Below are 16,668 nucleotides of genomic sequence, written 5' to 3'. Positions count from 1 at the left end.
GTCCTCCTAATCCTCTAACACACTTCATCTTCAATTCACCCAAATAGTCCCCATCCTCACCACCCCTATCCCTTACCCACCTCTCATGGTACTTATTTAGATTGCATACACATGTTTTTAGGATAATATCTTTTTTGTTTACGTACCGAACACAGAAAAATAAGTAACAAATTATGTTATTCTCGTAGGAAACATTTCCTTTGTACAGAACACAACACTCCTAAAAGGCTTTAAGTTGTACAGATGTTTCAATCCTATAAAAAATAATTCACATTTTAAAATTGAAACTTCAATGCCACAATCTGTTACTTTGAATATCTATAGTAACTAAAAACTCAGATATTTAGCTACCAAACTGGAAATTACAATTTCACTTCACCTTCCATCCCTCATCTACCTCATAGAGTTTGGAGATCAATTGATATTATCGTCGATCAAAACTAAACAAAAGGATAGAGAAGTACCAACATTCCAATCCCAACAAAGAAATTAATCTAAACATTTATGCCCCGACTCAAATTCAAAGAGAAAATTATAATTGAGAAGGTAGAAGTACCACATAAGCACGCTATTGTTGTTTATGAACATATTCAAAGAAGCAGAACTTTGTTGCTTCATCCAAAACAAAGGAATCCGAACTTGCTTTATGAGAAACCACTACTAATCAATTACCTTAAAACTCTATTCGTTTTTCTGTATTTCAAATTTCAATTAAGCTATGGTTCTTTCTTTTCCAGATTCTGTATGGAAAACTTAGCAATTTATAGAAAGAAAAGGCTTATCTATTACAGAAAAAATAAGAGGAAGCTAATGTATGTTATTATACAGATATGAAACTAGAGGTACAATGAGTTATCGTACTTTCAGGTTAACATGTTAATAAAGTTGGAAACTGTATTATACCTCCAACAAGAAAACATGTGGAAGAGAATTGATGGTATCTTTAACCACATATCAACGATATATGTTTTGACAAAAGCTGTTTGAGGTTTTGGTTCCTCTGTGATGATAACATAAACACGAATTTAGTAAAGACTCATTCTTGGGATACAGTTGCTGGAATGTCAAAAGGAGAGCAAAGGTTCACATTTTCCAACTAAGTGAAAATAATAAAGAAGCTAACAACCTTATCACCTAGTAGAACTTGAGAAAATCATTCAATACCAACCTACCACAGAACCACAAACCATTGAAATGCAAGGAATGCAAAAGGACAAAAAGGAGGTAGATGATAGATAGTTGTCACTTACTAAAGTCGATGTCTTATTAAACTCAGTACCCATCATCTCCATGACTCCTCAAAGGCGCAAAGAAGTTCGGTAGACATAATCCAGCAACTTATAACAGTCACACAGTACATTCTAAGAAAAAATCGTTTCCCCAGATTTCTTTTTCTTTTAGATAACGCAAAATTAAATACATTAACAAAGCGCCAAGAAGGTGCTGCAAAAATACATACAACAGAGTACAAAGATCAATTTATTTCTCAGCTGCCGAGAAACATTTCACTCTTAAAACAAGAATTAGACAACTATGCTGGCTTAAAGCTTAAAAGTCATTCACCGTAAAACTTCACAGATGGAGACATTAAAACTATGCACAACTTTAAGATGTATAGTTTTAGGATAACCACAAAATTCTAGCTAAAATTTATGGCCTTTTCGGTCTTATCATCATACCCAAGAGTTGATTACCAATAATGCAACTAATGTTTGGCCAGTTTGGGATTAAAGTGCCTCCTCCATCTCACTTCTTATATGCCAATACATGTAGAAGATTTAAGAGGTTTACTCTTTAAGACATTATAATTTCCTAAAAGTATCAATTGAATATGTTCATTTACTTGAAAGTAGTAATACATTGGTAAGCTTTTATATTATTTAAATTGTAGAGTCGCGCTAGAGAATTGAACAAATAGTCTCACTTCAACATTGATTGTTTCATCATTTGGTATCTCATTCTATACAACAACAATATGGGGTTTGGGAGGGTAGAGCGTTAGCAAAGTTAACCTTAACTCAGAGTTATAGATGGTTTCCGATAAACCCTCAACTCAAGGAAAAACAGTGCAAAGAATCCCAGAAGAAGGAAGTACAAGAAATACAAATCAACATTTAATTTCACTTTAATGAACACCATTAGAAGAAATATGTCATGAATGCAAATATGCAATGGCAATTATATATCCAAAATTCAAACACATAATTTACGAAAAATAATTATTATTATATCAAATAAATAGTTCATAGGGAACGAACACCAGATGAAGAAGCTATACGACTTACCTGTTCACAGGCCTAAGTCCTTCCTAAATGTCACACTATGCTTCTTTCAAACTAATTGAAATATCAGATGATAACAAAAATCGAAGATAGTAACAAAGCAATACGATAACAAAGGATAGTCAGTGAAATCAAAGGACAAGAAACTAGGACTAGTAATATTTTGTGCAGAGAATATACAGTTGTTCTACATTGGGTAAAAAGGGGTTTTGCAGAACACTCAAATTACATAGAAACACAATTTCTGCCCAAATAAATTGAGTCATATCAGATACAAAATTAAAAAAAGATTCACTGGGTTTGAGATTTGGGTTTAGAAATAGGAAAAGGAGGCAAGCGCAAGAGAGCTTCCTCAGTCTCAATTGGGTCTGATCTGAGTATCTACAAACATAAATAAACAAAGCAAAGATGGTTAATTGAGAAGGAAGTTAACAGAGAATGAAATGGAGAAGTTAACGCTTACTGGGTCTTGAAGAAGTGGCTTTGTGTCATCTTTTGCGGGTCTGAAAGCGGGTTTTGTCATCTTCTTCACTTCGTTTTTGCCATTACTGTTCATGCTTGATTCCTCGCCGCCCTTCGTATCCTTTTTTACTCTTTTCTAAATTATACAAACAGAGAGCTCCTTAAGTTGTTTTTAGCTTCTTTGAAACACCCACACTCAATTTATGATTTTGATTGACTTAATTTTCTAACATAATACTTCATTTGTCCCTAATTACTTGTCTATTTTTTAATTGACACACATATTAAGAAAATTATTAATGATATAGTGAGTTTACCATTTTATCCCTATTAATTATGAAGTAGATGAAAAGTTTTACATTTTTCAAAATAATTAGTCATTTAATTGAGGGTATAATTGGTAAAAAGAATTTGTCATTTCTTGATTTGTCAAAATGAACAAGTAATTAGGGACAACTATAAAAGGAAAAGTAGACAAGTAATTAGGGACAAATGGAGTATTTTCTATCGGTCTCAACTTGGACTAATGGAAAATGCTCATTTTGATGACATAAAAAATTAATAGTATATTTTTAGAAGACCTTTATATTAATATATAGTATCATTAGTATTATAAAGGGAAAAGGCATAAATTCACTTTTGTACTTATCTCGAAAAGTCAGTTACACGCTTAAATTATCATGACGACCTATTACACACCTTTACTATTTAAAAATAAATTTATTTTACCCCTAAAACTGACATAAATTTTTTTTTAAAAAACGCGTTTGACAGTAAATAAAATAAAAAAATAAATTAAAATCTTCTTTTTACTATCACACTACCCCACCCAACGCCTCCTCTTCTTCTTCTTGGTAGGCAACCATCTTCTTCTTTTTCTTTTTTATTTTTTTTCATCATTTTTTCATACCCAATTTTCATCCACCCCACTATACCTTCACCAAAATCCTCTCTCCCCCTCCCCACCCCTTCCCCCATCATATCCTATTTTAATGCTTATTCAATTTTACCACTTTCATTATATTTGATTTTTCTCTTCGGCTTTGTTGGTGGTTGATAAAATTGGTGATCAAGTTTAAAAAATAAAATATAATGATGGATTTGTTGGCATGGGGTGACAAAGAAACGAGAATTGGAGGTGGTGGAGAAGAAAAAATCGATATTGACAATGGTGGTAGTGATATTTGGGGGTGGGTTTGTACCTTTTGATAGTGATGATGTAATTTTGGTGATGAGTTTGTTTACGAGTGTCAAATTGTGTTGTGGATCTTTCTAATTTTTGTGGGGATGATGGTGATAGTATGATTTCGATGGTGGATTTGATCGTAGGTGGTGAAATCTATGGTGATTATTTTGAATTTCATTGGTGAAATATATAGATTTGGTAGTAATATGGCAGCAATGTTAGTGGTTTCATGGTGGTGCTTATTGAACAAGAAACAATTGAATGATATAGAGAATTTTAGTCAAAATTTGACATGACATCTGGTGTGGCAGTGACATGGCATTGATGTGGCATAAGTGTGATACACCTCCCATTGTGAGAGTGGTGCTACACGTCTTAAGGGGTAAAAAATTCACTATTTAGTAGCAGAGGTGTGTAATAGGTCACTATATTAGTTTAAGCGTGTAACTGACTTTTCGAGACAAGTTCGGAGGTGAATTTATGTTTTTTTCCTATTATAAATTAACAATTCTTTAAAAGTATAAATATATCTAAGATAATTTAGTGAAAGATGATTATATTGTGTTTTTTTGTTAAAATATAAATCTAGTTGAAACACATCTTTAACTTTTCTTATTGCATCCAAAAATTCTAGTGTTGCCACTACTGCAAATGTTTTTTTAGTGCATGAGGAATGATCTGTTTTGTACAAACATAATGATTTTGTGATACCTTTTAAATGAGAAGCTATTTATGGATATGGTTTCAAGAAATTTCCTATGTTTCTCATATAGTTTATTCTCTCACTATCATACATTGAATATTTTTAATAAAGATTCAATGAATAATATTTAATTATTAAGAAAAAAATAAACATTATGTAATGAATATATTTTTACAATGAATCATTTAACAAAAAAAAATATTATAATGAATCATACACATACATTGTACTTTAAGTGTAATGAAATTATTTTTTATATAAATTCAATATATGATACATAATTTAGTAAAATACCATGATTTTGAGTATTCATTGTACTTTATGTATAATAAATCTATTTTTCTATGTAAATTTAATAAACATGATACATTAATTGGTAAGATCCAATGATTTTTATGTAAGCAAAATTAACCTTCATTGAATCTCAAAATACTCTTTTAATTAATAAATATTAATTTATCAATTAAATAATACATAGAACATAATAATATTTCATGATCCCACCTATATTAATTTTGTGAGATTTTACTTTACTTATTACCCATGTCATTTATTTTTTATCCATTTATTGACCATTTTTATAATAATCAATTAAATATTTTTAGTATTTTTTTTAAATATGTAGCGAATATTTATTGGTTACATTTTAAATTACTCAAAATTAATGAGAAAATTATGCGACTAAGTAAATATATACTGGTTAATTATTTAATATAGCTATAGTTTGAAAAAAAAAGTTTTCGCCACTAACCTATAACCATATTTATATGGGCCACGTCCAGAATTGCTATGATTCAGTTTCTAATTGTATAATTCAGAATTTGTATATGTTTACCATATTTATATACGATTTGTTGATAGTTGATACATTTGATTTGTATAAGTTATGAAAAATTCATCTATGTATAAATTTAGAATTTGTATATAACTATTCTATTTGTACATGATTTGTTGATACATTTGATTTGTATAAGTTTTGAAAAATTCCTAAATATATAAACACAAATTTTATATATACTTACCATGTTTGTATATTTGGCATGCGAAATATACAAACGGAAATACTCGTAGCAAACGAAACTATAGCTATGAAGCGTAATTAGACAAACTATAGCTTATAAGAAGGCTTATTAATTTATTTATTTATTTGTTATTTATGAAATTTCCTCATTACTACTTATATTTGATTCAATTTAACTTAACACAGCCGATTAAAACAAATACACCCTTCATTTATAACATTTCACTTTATCTGCCCAAATAGGATTCATTCTTCAAATTAAGACCATTTGACCGATCTTATCCACCTAATAATTCAGGCAAAAATGACTAATTCAATTTTCTAATAGACTAGTTAATTCTGTAACTTATTCATAATTTATTAATAGTTAATAAATAGAAGTTAAAAAGGGAAATATCGCTTTAATAGTTTAGATTCCCAATATAAACCCCTTATGGTCGAATTTATCAATCGATTAACATTAGGCTAATCTTCTAATAAAAAACCAACCTTCTAGAATGAAAATATAGACCACTTTTCATTCACGTGCATTGTTTGGTTAAAGTCCATTGAGGACAACAAGAAGTAAGTAGAAAACATTTAGAGCCACAACTTTTTATAAGTTGTAATTCTAGAAAGTCAATCAACTACTAATAATCTCTTTTAGGTTATGACTCCCACCCCACCCCACCCCATCACCCACCACAAAAAATAAAATAATAATTTAAATACACAACTTATTTACTATATTCTCTAAAAAAAATTATTATTTAAAAAAGTTACAAAAATTCATATTCTTTTATATTCTCGGATACATAACTCTTACGTGACGTATCATGATAGGTGTGTCTTGTATCGGCAAAGGTAATATATCGGGACGCAATGTATTGAGACATTGAGCGTTGTATTGGAACAGTGTCTTGTATCAATAAAGGTAATGTATCGGGACACAATGTATCAGACGTTGAGTGATGTATCCGAAATCGGAACGCGATGTATTGAGATTTTGAGTATTGTATTCAAAATTCTTAAATTTTAAGGGATTTTTGTAATTTGAAAAAGAGTAGGAATAAAATGTAATTAGCTCTTCCCACTATGAGATTTGTGTAAAATATACAAATAAAATAAATAAAATTTACTTTATAAAAATGACAAAGATATTTATATTCGTTGTATTTCATTTTATGTCATGCAGCTTAATTATATATTTAAGGAAAAAAAAAAGAAGAAATTTGTAAAACTCACGAGCTATCAAAAGATGTTATTACCGATATTATAAAATTTAAAGGAATATTTTATAAACGAATAAACAAAAAAAATAAAATAGTGTCTCTGAAAGAATATATAGCTTCCAAACACTGATACTAAACTTTATTTATAAACAAATTTTAATTTGCAAGAATTAAAACAGAACTTTCTTTTCATGAAGTCAAAAGATCAATAAACTAAACTTTATTTATCAAAAAATCTTGAATATTCTGGACACATTCTAGAATATTCATTCTTATTTCCTTTTATATTTAATTAATATTTTAATTGGATGGAACATTTTAATGCATTCTCTAATGAACATTGAATTGACTTAATGGAAGGAAGAAGATTCATAATGATATTTTTATCACCTTTTTTTATTTTATTAATAAAGGGTGATATATTATATACTATAAGTTTTACCTCTATTTTAGCCTTAAAATGTGAATATTGGAAAATATTCATAACTAATATGATACAAACTACTATTAGTATGATACATCAATAACATTTGATGACTTTAGAGAAGCCTTTCACAACACCAAAAGGTCTCCAAACACACATATATTCATCATAGAAACAAGGAGATATATGCACACCTGATTCTCATAGATTTTTCGACTAAAAAAAAACGATATACCAAATCATAATAATATACTCAATCTTAATCTTTATTCTTCTTCTTTTGAGATGACTTTGAGTGCCTTATTGTTGTCATTGTTGATCCTTAGAAGATTTCTCGTAGATCACAATAATATGTACTTATCTCAAAATTACTATATGATCAAGATTTTCTTATTGAAATCAGAAGTTTTTGATTTTGATCGTAATCTTGATTTTCCTCGTGCTTTGTAATAGGAGCCAAGGCAAAAGAAGAATTGACTTTAAGGACATTATTGTTGTTGTTGTTGTTGCTACTGATTGATTTATTAATTGATTTCGAATCATCTAAAATTTCATTATCGCTATTCTTTTTGGTTTTGATTAAAAGAGAGTTTTGTTGGGAAGAGCTGATGTTTTTGTTTGTGTTTTGGAGAGGATAAAGGAGATCTGTTGGGAAGAAATTGTATTGAAGGCCAGCCATGAAAAGTGTTAAAATCACTTAGTTTTTCTTGATATTTTTGTTTTGTTCTGTTTTGTTTTAAAGAATTGGATGGGTTGTGCACTTATTTATAGACACAAAAATAATAATTGGGATTTTCGAAGAGTCAATGGCTAATTGGCTATTGGTTGGTGTGAACTGTGAAGAATCCAAATAATAAATAGAAAAGAGAAAAAGAAAAAGAGAAGAGAAAATCAAACAAATTAATTTTAAGAACCATTAATTAAAAAAAAAACTACAAATATTGCTTAAGCATGGTTCGCGTCAAAACTAATATATACACAACTAACAACTTAATTATTTAAACTTGTTTAGTATAAACATCATATGCCAATAAACATGTTTTTAGTATAAATATAATAAGAGGCAGAGCCAGGATTTAATGTTTGTGGTTCTAAATTTTAAAGCAGAACAACATATTAGTCTAATATAACAATCGTTAAATTACAAACAAATATATATAACCACAAACATATAAGCATATCATTACAATTGCACTCGACAAGTTGTTATGTTTCGAAAACAGAAATGATGCATCATTTGGTACACTTTCAAATACTTCATTTATTAATATGAAGATTTGAGTTACTTATTTTAAAGTTCTAAAATATTATTTGGTAAAAGGTAGATAAGTGTGATATTTTAGTATAAATTTTGCACATTTTTTTCTATAATCTCAATATTATTTTAAGTAAAATTAAAATTATTAAATTCACCATTAATATTTTTGGGACCTAAATGGAAGGTTTTATTTGCTTCACCCTTGAGCCACTCTTGCCTTGAAAGTTGAAGTTCCCAGAAGCAAACAATAACTTAATTAATATAATCAATTATTAATACGTGGAACAGTCCTAAAATCAAAGATTAAAAATAAGATCTTTGAATAAATTGTTATATAATGTAAATTTTAAAAAATAGAGAAAGGGGGGAGCCGAGGAGGAACTGAGAAGAGTAAATAGTACTTATCGGGGCAGAGGTCTGCACTTTGACAACAAGCAGTAATAATGAAGTTGGTAGTAAAAATTAGAACTCTAACTTTTTAAAAATTAAATTTTGGGTTTAACGTTTTATTGAATGTTTTAAAAGAAATCAATAGTGAAATGTTGTTTTAGAGTATGACACTATATTTTTGTTACTTACAATTATCTATTTTGAAATTAATAGTCATATGTTGTTTTGGAGTATGACACTACTTTTTTATTATTTTCAATTATCAATTTTCTGTTTTATTGTTTGAAAAAGAATTTAGAAAAATCTATATAGAAAAAATTGAATTAAAGGAGGACAAAAGATAGACACAAAACACATTTTTAATCCAAAATAAAAAAAATTGGAAAAATTGAATAGTTGCCAGTGGGGCTCGAACCCCATCCAAAAAAATCAGCGCTGCCCACGCGCTTATCACTGCGCCACCCACCTTAGTTTGATGTGGGTTTGCACGCAATATTTATATATATTCGTACATAATTTTTTAGTACGTGTCAGTGAGTTTTCGTCCAAACCCCCATTTAACACTGTAGCTCCGCCCCTGAATATATATCATAGTCTTTGATTTGAGAATTAAGGTTAAAGTGATAAACAAAACATACAATTGCTCGACTAAACCAATTGAGCTATTTTATAATAGTTGGTGAGAGGTAGAAATATTAAATGAACAGTTGGGCTGATATTGCCACTTCTAGTGAAAAAAAGTTAATAATAAATATAAAATACAGAAATTTTGGGGGTTAATTATATTCTATTGCGGAAGTTTTTCCAATTATAATTTTTTTTGAATTTTTCATTGCTTCCGGATACATTTCTTGGTTGTCCTATATATTACAAGTGATATATTACTTAATGAGAAGAATGTAGTCGAGAGGAGATATGGATGTATTCGAGAGGAGAATTTTGTAATTTTGTTAAATAATAAATTTTTAAAAAAATTATGATATCTTAAATTGTAGATTTATGTAATTTTTCCTAAAAAGTATTTCATAAAATAGTCGAAGTGCGTAACTAGATTATTCGAATAATTAGTCCACATACTAATTAATATTAAGGAATAACAAGTACTCCATAATTTTTAATTGGCTCTAGTTGTGACACTTGTCCAAGTGAAAAACCATTGCGTCTAGATAGTTGGCAAAAGGCAGGGAATTATTTTGACTAGTAATTATTTCTTTACCAAATTAAATTTGTCACCCAACATTTTTATTTAATTGTGTATACTGTATGATATTGTTGCATTTTGTAGTACATGTTGTACTTACTAAACTAAATTATTAAGTCACTAGAGGGATGTTAAACGCCTTTTATTCATGTCACAACTTATTTTAAGATATATAATAACAATAATTATTGAGAAATATGTTGGAAATATGACAAATGCAATCTTTCTTGCTATTACAAAATAACATGAATCAATTATGATATTTAGTTAATTTATCGCTAAATAATCCTTTGTAGCTAACATGATACTTGACTAGATACTAATATAACCACTATAACAAACCCGAATTGCTCATTATATTGATAAGAGAACTGAAACACAATTACAATTTTAAAATAGTAATTGCAATACCCAAACTATTGAATTACAATGGAGATAACAAGTAACTAATGATAGAGATAAGAATGGGGATGAGAAGCTTAAACTCACAGATTCACAGACAACTATCCTTTTTTGATGAAACCGTTTTCACACCCACTACTCAATACGAATTTCAAATTAACCCGGTCCTATTGCTTGTTCTCGGTCCAATAACTCTTGTCAGCCTAACAACTATTTGTGTGACCTTGATATCCATATTGGGCTGGACTTGGTTCATAACAACATCCGTTTCAAATCTTCAAAAAAATGAACAAGTTAAGGGCTCCTGCAATTGAAGACAAACTAATATTTAAGAAATATCTACTTTGAAGAGAAAATTGTATAAAAGGTGTCAAGTAAGTCTTGTTTTTGTTTTTGGTGACATTGACTTAGTCAAAGAGGATTAAATGAAAAGTGGACTTGATTAGACTAATTAAAAACTTTGGGGTATAGATTAATATTTCGAATATTTTGAAAAGTTTTCCCTTCTTTTTTTTTAAATTTAATTTCAAAATTTAAACCTTCCCCCTTCATTTTCTTTTCAATCTTTCTTTCCCTTTTCAAATATCTTTCTCACTTTTTTTTTTCCTTCTCTTTCAAGAAGCTCTGTTGTATCTATTGAGAGAAAAATTGAGAGAATCAATTTAAAACCAAACAAAACCCAACTGATATATAGGAAAAGTTACATTAAAACATCACTAAATTAATATAATATAGGTGAGATCATGAATTTTTTTTTTTTTGTAGATGTATTATTTAATTGATAAATTAATTTTTATTAATTTGAAGAATGCTTTGACACCATAAAATTCGTTTGGGAGTGAAATCTCGAAGAATTTTAATGAACCCACTTGTGAAAATGTCATTCATGAACTTGAGGTTATGATTAATAATTTCGATTATCGCAATAAAATGGACACTAACGGATGGGATGATACATGTTCAAAGGTCCAAAGCTTAGAAGAAATTGTGGATACCATTGGAAAAACAATATTGATGATAGAGATGAAGATGATACAATACCTTTGGAACCAGTTACGTGTAAGGAAGCACTTATCACATCTAAACTCTTCACAATTTTATGGAGCAGTCACTACAACAAATATGATATATAGCTACGAAATTATTAGCTACGACATCAAATTAATCACTAATTGTTCGTTTTTAGTGACAAAATTTATTTTTCGTGCTTAAATATACGAGACACATACTTTTGGTGACGAAATATAAAAATCCGTAGCAAAATTTTATCCACTAAAGTTTCCCACCAAAAATTTAATTGGCGCCATTGGTTAAGTAGTGTTATTCACGAATTTAAAGTTATCATGATACATTATTTCGTCAATAATAATGTAACTGATTCATGTCAAATTATTTTTTCTTAAAATTTATTAATTTTTTGACACAAAAAAATTCATCAAAATATTATATTGTTACAATATCGACAAATTAGAGTTCGTAGTTAAATATTATAAGTCTTAGCTATAAAAATTTAGATTTAATTTTGACTTTTATTTTCGTCAAAAATAATATAAATAATTGGTGACAAAGATTTTATTGTCTCTAATCAATATGTGATTTAGTGACAAAAAAAAATTGTCACAAAATATGTAAGGTGTTAAATAGCGACGACTTAAAATTTGTAGTGAATAATTCAACTATTTGCTACGAAAAAAATCATAGCTAAATACATTTTTTTTGCTACAATTGTTTATAATTATAAGTGACAACTTACAAAAAGAATAATACAAGTGCTTCATAAGAAATAGACAGAGTTCATTCGTTAATTGGCGAGGGAAAATATTAAAACCAACGAATTCGATCGATTTTGTAAAAATGAAAAAGTTCAATTCATCAATTTTCTTAAATTATGCAATTATAAAATGCACCATTTGAAAAATACAATCCAGATTATAAGTATCGTGAGTGGGGTACAGTTCTACCACTATGTTGCTAATACTTGTTGGCTTAACAATTTTATTTTTTATTTGATACACTTTCATCGATAAAGACGATAGAAAAAATAATTTCTCAAGTCTTGGTGCTAATTTTTGAGCGTGTCTATTGATTTGTTATTGGTAAACTGCATAGACTAAGTCGATCTATTTACTTCTGCCTAAAAATATTTACATATTTAATAGTAATTCAACATACGTACGTAGAGCAACTATACAGAGATAACATTGACTTAAAAATTTAGACTTTGAAAAGGTGCGAAATATATCATTAATTTCTATTAACTTTTTCCATCAGTGTGAAAATTGAAATAATCTAAAAAATGAAAGCAAAAATGAAAGAAATGAATCAACTAGGATTTCAAATATATTATGATGAAATATTATAGTTATGGGTATCGATATTTTTTTTCAAAACAATTGATTTACTGATAGAGTTGAACCAATTTTTTTTTTTAATAAAATCCAAAGTTTAATTTGATATAAATTTATAATTGTACTGAATAATTTATAAAAATAAATAAATAAAATGAAAGAATCGTACTAAATATATTTAAAGATATTTTAAAAAATATACAATTTAATTAAAATATAATCTACATTTGAATGAATTGTGGGTGGTAAATTTCATGCATTTGTGTATTTATATAAATAATCATATAATATATTATTTCTACAGAAGTTAAATTTGAAAGAAGTGAATGAAGTTAAAAATAAAATAAAAATGAGAGACAAGAGAGAGTTGATCGGATGGTAAACACTCCTAGCTTCTAACCTTAAGGCTGTGAGTTCGAGTACCCAAGAAAACATAATGTGGGAGCCCCTCTCGGGGAGGGGTTTAAAAAAATTGAGATGGTAGGAGATAATAGGAACATTAACCTTTTTTTATAATAATAAATTTATCCCTAAATAATACATTTAAGAACAAAATAAATTTTTTTATATAAAATATAGTCATTAGTGACGAAATTAGATTTTGTTCAACTACAAAATACATATAACTTTAGAGACAATTAATGTCGTCACTGATTAAAGTAAAATAATTAGGGACGATATAATTTTGTCGGTACTAATAACCTTTTAGTAACAAAGCGTACTATTAACTACCAAAAAAATATACTTTTTACGACAAATAAATTTGTCACAAATGTTTAAGCATTTGGGGACAATTTTTCTTTTTGTAGTTAAATAATACTTTTAGCGATGAAGAACTAAATCAAATTTGTATACTTTTAGCGACACACATTTAGTGACGAATGATTGACAAATTATTTTTCGTCTCACAAGATTTTTAGTGACGAAATATGATTTATAAATGATGAAATTATTTGTCCTTGATAATCAAATTTGTTGTAGTGAGTTCAAAAAGACAACACCGAAACTTTTGGATGCAATAAGAAAAGTTAGAGATGAGCTTTAACTAGATTTAAATTAGTATTAACAAAAAATAGAATACAATAGAATCATATTCACTAAATTGTCTTAGATATATTTGTACTTTTAGATAATTATTAATTTATAATATTAATGGGACCATATATTTATATAGGAGTCTTATGAAAATATATTATCTTATTGATATGGGTGATTTTTTCCATAGGCCCAAGTCAGGACCGGAAAAAATATTATCTTAGAGAGATTATTAATTAATCGAGTATTAATTTAGTGAGGTTTTACGGTATTTGTGCTAATGCCTTTTATAATAAATAATTATTGGTTTTAACATATTTTTTATTTATTACTCTCTTTGTCCCAATTTATGTGGCACTTTTCATTTTTCGAAAGTCAAACATTTTAACTTTGAATGGAAATTTGCGTATGAAACCTACAAATTTTTTGAAATGAAATTTATATATTTGTAAACTACGTAAAAAGTACTATACGTCACAATAATTAATAATTCAAAATATTGAAAAGATCTATGAAAAACTTATGATCAAAGATAGACTTGTATTATAAGTGTTCAGTGAAAAAAATGTCATTGCTAGATAATAAATATTTTCTTAATATATCTATACAAGTTGCAATGATACAAAATATATAATACACGATATTGCGAGTTTTTCTTAAAGTAAATTATTGCTATGACTCACTATGTTTGATAATTAGAACTTAAAATATTTTTTTCTTTTAAATATGTGTTGTCTTTGGGAGAAGGTAACCTTTTTTTCTTTTAAAGTAGAATTGTTTGTAAATAAAACTACACATAATTATGTCTAGCACATTTTCGATCAGTTTATTAATCATTTTTTGATCCACAAAAAATATGAAAAGTTGAACTTTGACTCATTTTTCCTTGACTTCTGAATTATTCACACCCAAATTCAATCTAATTCATCTATTTATGATCATTAGTTGCAAATGCAAGCTAGAGTCAGAAATTGACAACTTTTTCTTGTTTAATTATTCGATATCTATAATGAGCATTACATAGTTGATTACTTGATTTTAAAATTTCTTTTAAATTGAAGCGTAATTGTTATTTAATAATATGGTATATGATTCTTAGTCAAAGGAGGAATATATTATGTTGATAATTATGTTGGTGAACGATATAAAATGTTGGAAAAAATACTACAATATTGATATTGGATTGGAATTACAAAGTAGTAAATAGCTTATCACAAACACTGTGTCGTGGCAAGCCACTGCCTTGAAAGCGATTTCGGCCCGACTCCAGTGCAAATTGTAGTAGTCGATCGCTCCCCAAGGTTCCACAGTTACTCTCAAACACGTGCACTCGTGGCTGAAAGTTTGGAGATTGCCCAAAACCAATGGCCCAAAAATATTCTAAGAATAAGCTTAAGAAAAGAAAGGAGAAAAAAGTTTTTCTCTTCTTTTTTGGTTTATGTTCTATATCTCTTATGCTCACAAAAGGTCATGCTTATATAGATATTTCAAGAGGAGGAGTTTCAAATAGAAGATTTAATTTTTCATTTTGAGAAACAGATTGTCAAGGTTAATGGCATTAAAGGCCATTACATCACTTTTACATAAACCCCTTGTTTGTCTTTAATTTGGAATGTTTATGTTTTCTCTTTTGAAACGTATTGCTGTTATATTTTAATTTTTCATTTTGAGAAACAGATTGTCAAGGTTAATGGCATTAAAGGCCATTACATCACTTTTACATAAACCCCTTGTTTGTCTTTAATTTGGAATGTTTATGTTTTCTCTTTTGAAACGTATTGCTGTTATATCTTTGCATTAGACTTAATTAACATAGTTAGAATTAACTCAACTATAGAATTAACTCAACAATCCCCCACCAATGCAAAGATAAAGAGTAAGAACTGACTTTTGGGCAAAAGGAAGGAACATGTACTTAAGTATCAATATCTTTCGATTTGAATTGACACATAGTGATATGAGGCAACAACTTAATATCCACAAAGTGAAGTATTCTTGAACTGGATGGATATAAATTGAGACCCCCATAACACATACCATATCCTTAAATTTAAGCAACCTCTGTGATACAAAGTGCTTTTATGGTCATGCACACACACCTTGGGTCTTATGAGTGCTTTAGAAAGATGACCCAAGTCTTTCATAAAAGGCGACCACACCTTTACACTCACGTAGGTGATTCTATCAAGTCTATCTCAAATAGACCACCTTAAGGCTATAGAATCATTAAGAGCAAAATAAGGTCAACCTTATAAAACACTTCCTCACGCCATAGGGATAGAAAATGTGGTGTATATTGAGGCCTAACAGGTCCACCACATTACCTCAATCAATGGGCTTTATCCCTATCCCCCTCGACGTTTCAAAGATTATTTTCCTTGTCAAGCCCTTGGTCATAGGATCCGCCAAATTTCTTTCGGACCTTACATATTCCAAGGAAATAACACCTAGTTTCAACAACTGTTTAACCCCATCATGTCTGATGCGAATGTGTCTCTTTTTTCCATTGTACACACTATTTTTGGCAATTTCAATTGCTGCTTGTGAGTCACAATGAAGAGAGACTGATGAAGCTTGTCTTTCCCACAATGGCATATCCGCCAAAAGATTTCTCAGCCACTCAGCTTCTTGCCCTGCCAACTCGAGAGCAATAAATTTAGATTCCATAGTAGAATGTGTTATACAATTCTGTTTGGAAGACTTCCACGAAATAGCACCTGCACCCAAAGTAAACACATAGCCACT

General features: G+C 28.8%; 1 long non-coding RNA gene across 1 annotated transcript; it reads right to left on the bottom strand.

Moving 5' to 3' along the window:
* Window positions 1-2,372: 2,372 nt before the first annotated feature.
* Window positions 2,373-2,937, bottom strand: LOC102581940 (uncharacterized). The gene is made up of 2 exons (XR_368593.2): window positions 2,746-2,937; window positions 2,373-2,663 (listed from the first exon to the last, which is right to left on the bottom strand). It is a non-coding gene; the product is annotated as an uncharacterized lncRNA (long non-coding RNA).
* Window positions 2,938-16,668: the final 13,731 nt, after the last annotated feature.

This window comes from Solanum tuberosum, unplaced genomic scaffold (genome assembly GCF_000226075.1).
Source record: "Solanum tuberosum cultivar DM 1-3 516 R44 unplaced genomic scaffold, SolTub_3.0 scf00455, whole genome shotgun sequence".
NCBI lineage: Eukaryota > Viridiplantae > Streptophyta > Magnoliopsida > Solanales > Solanaceae > Solanum > Solanum tuberosum.
Note: the sequence above shows the minus strand (reverse complement) of the source record. Positions and strands in the feature narration are given on the sequence as shown.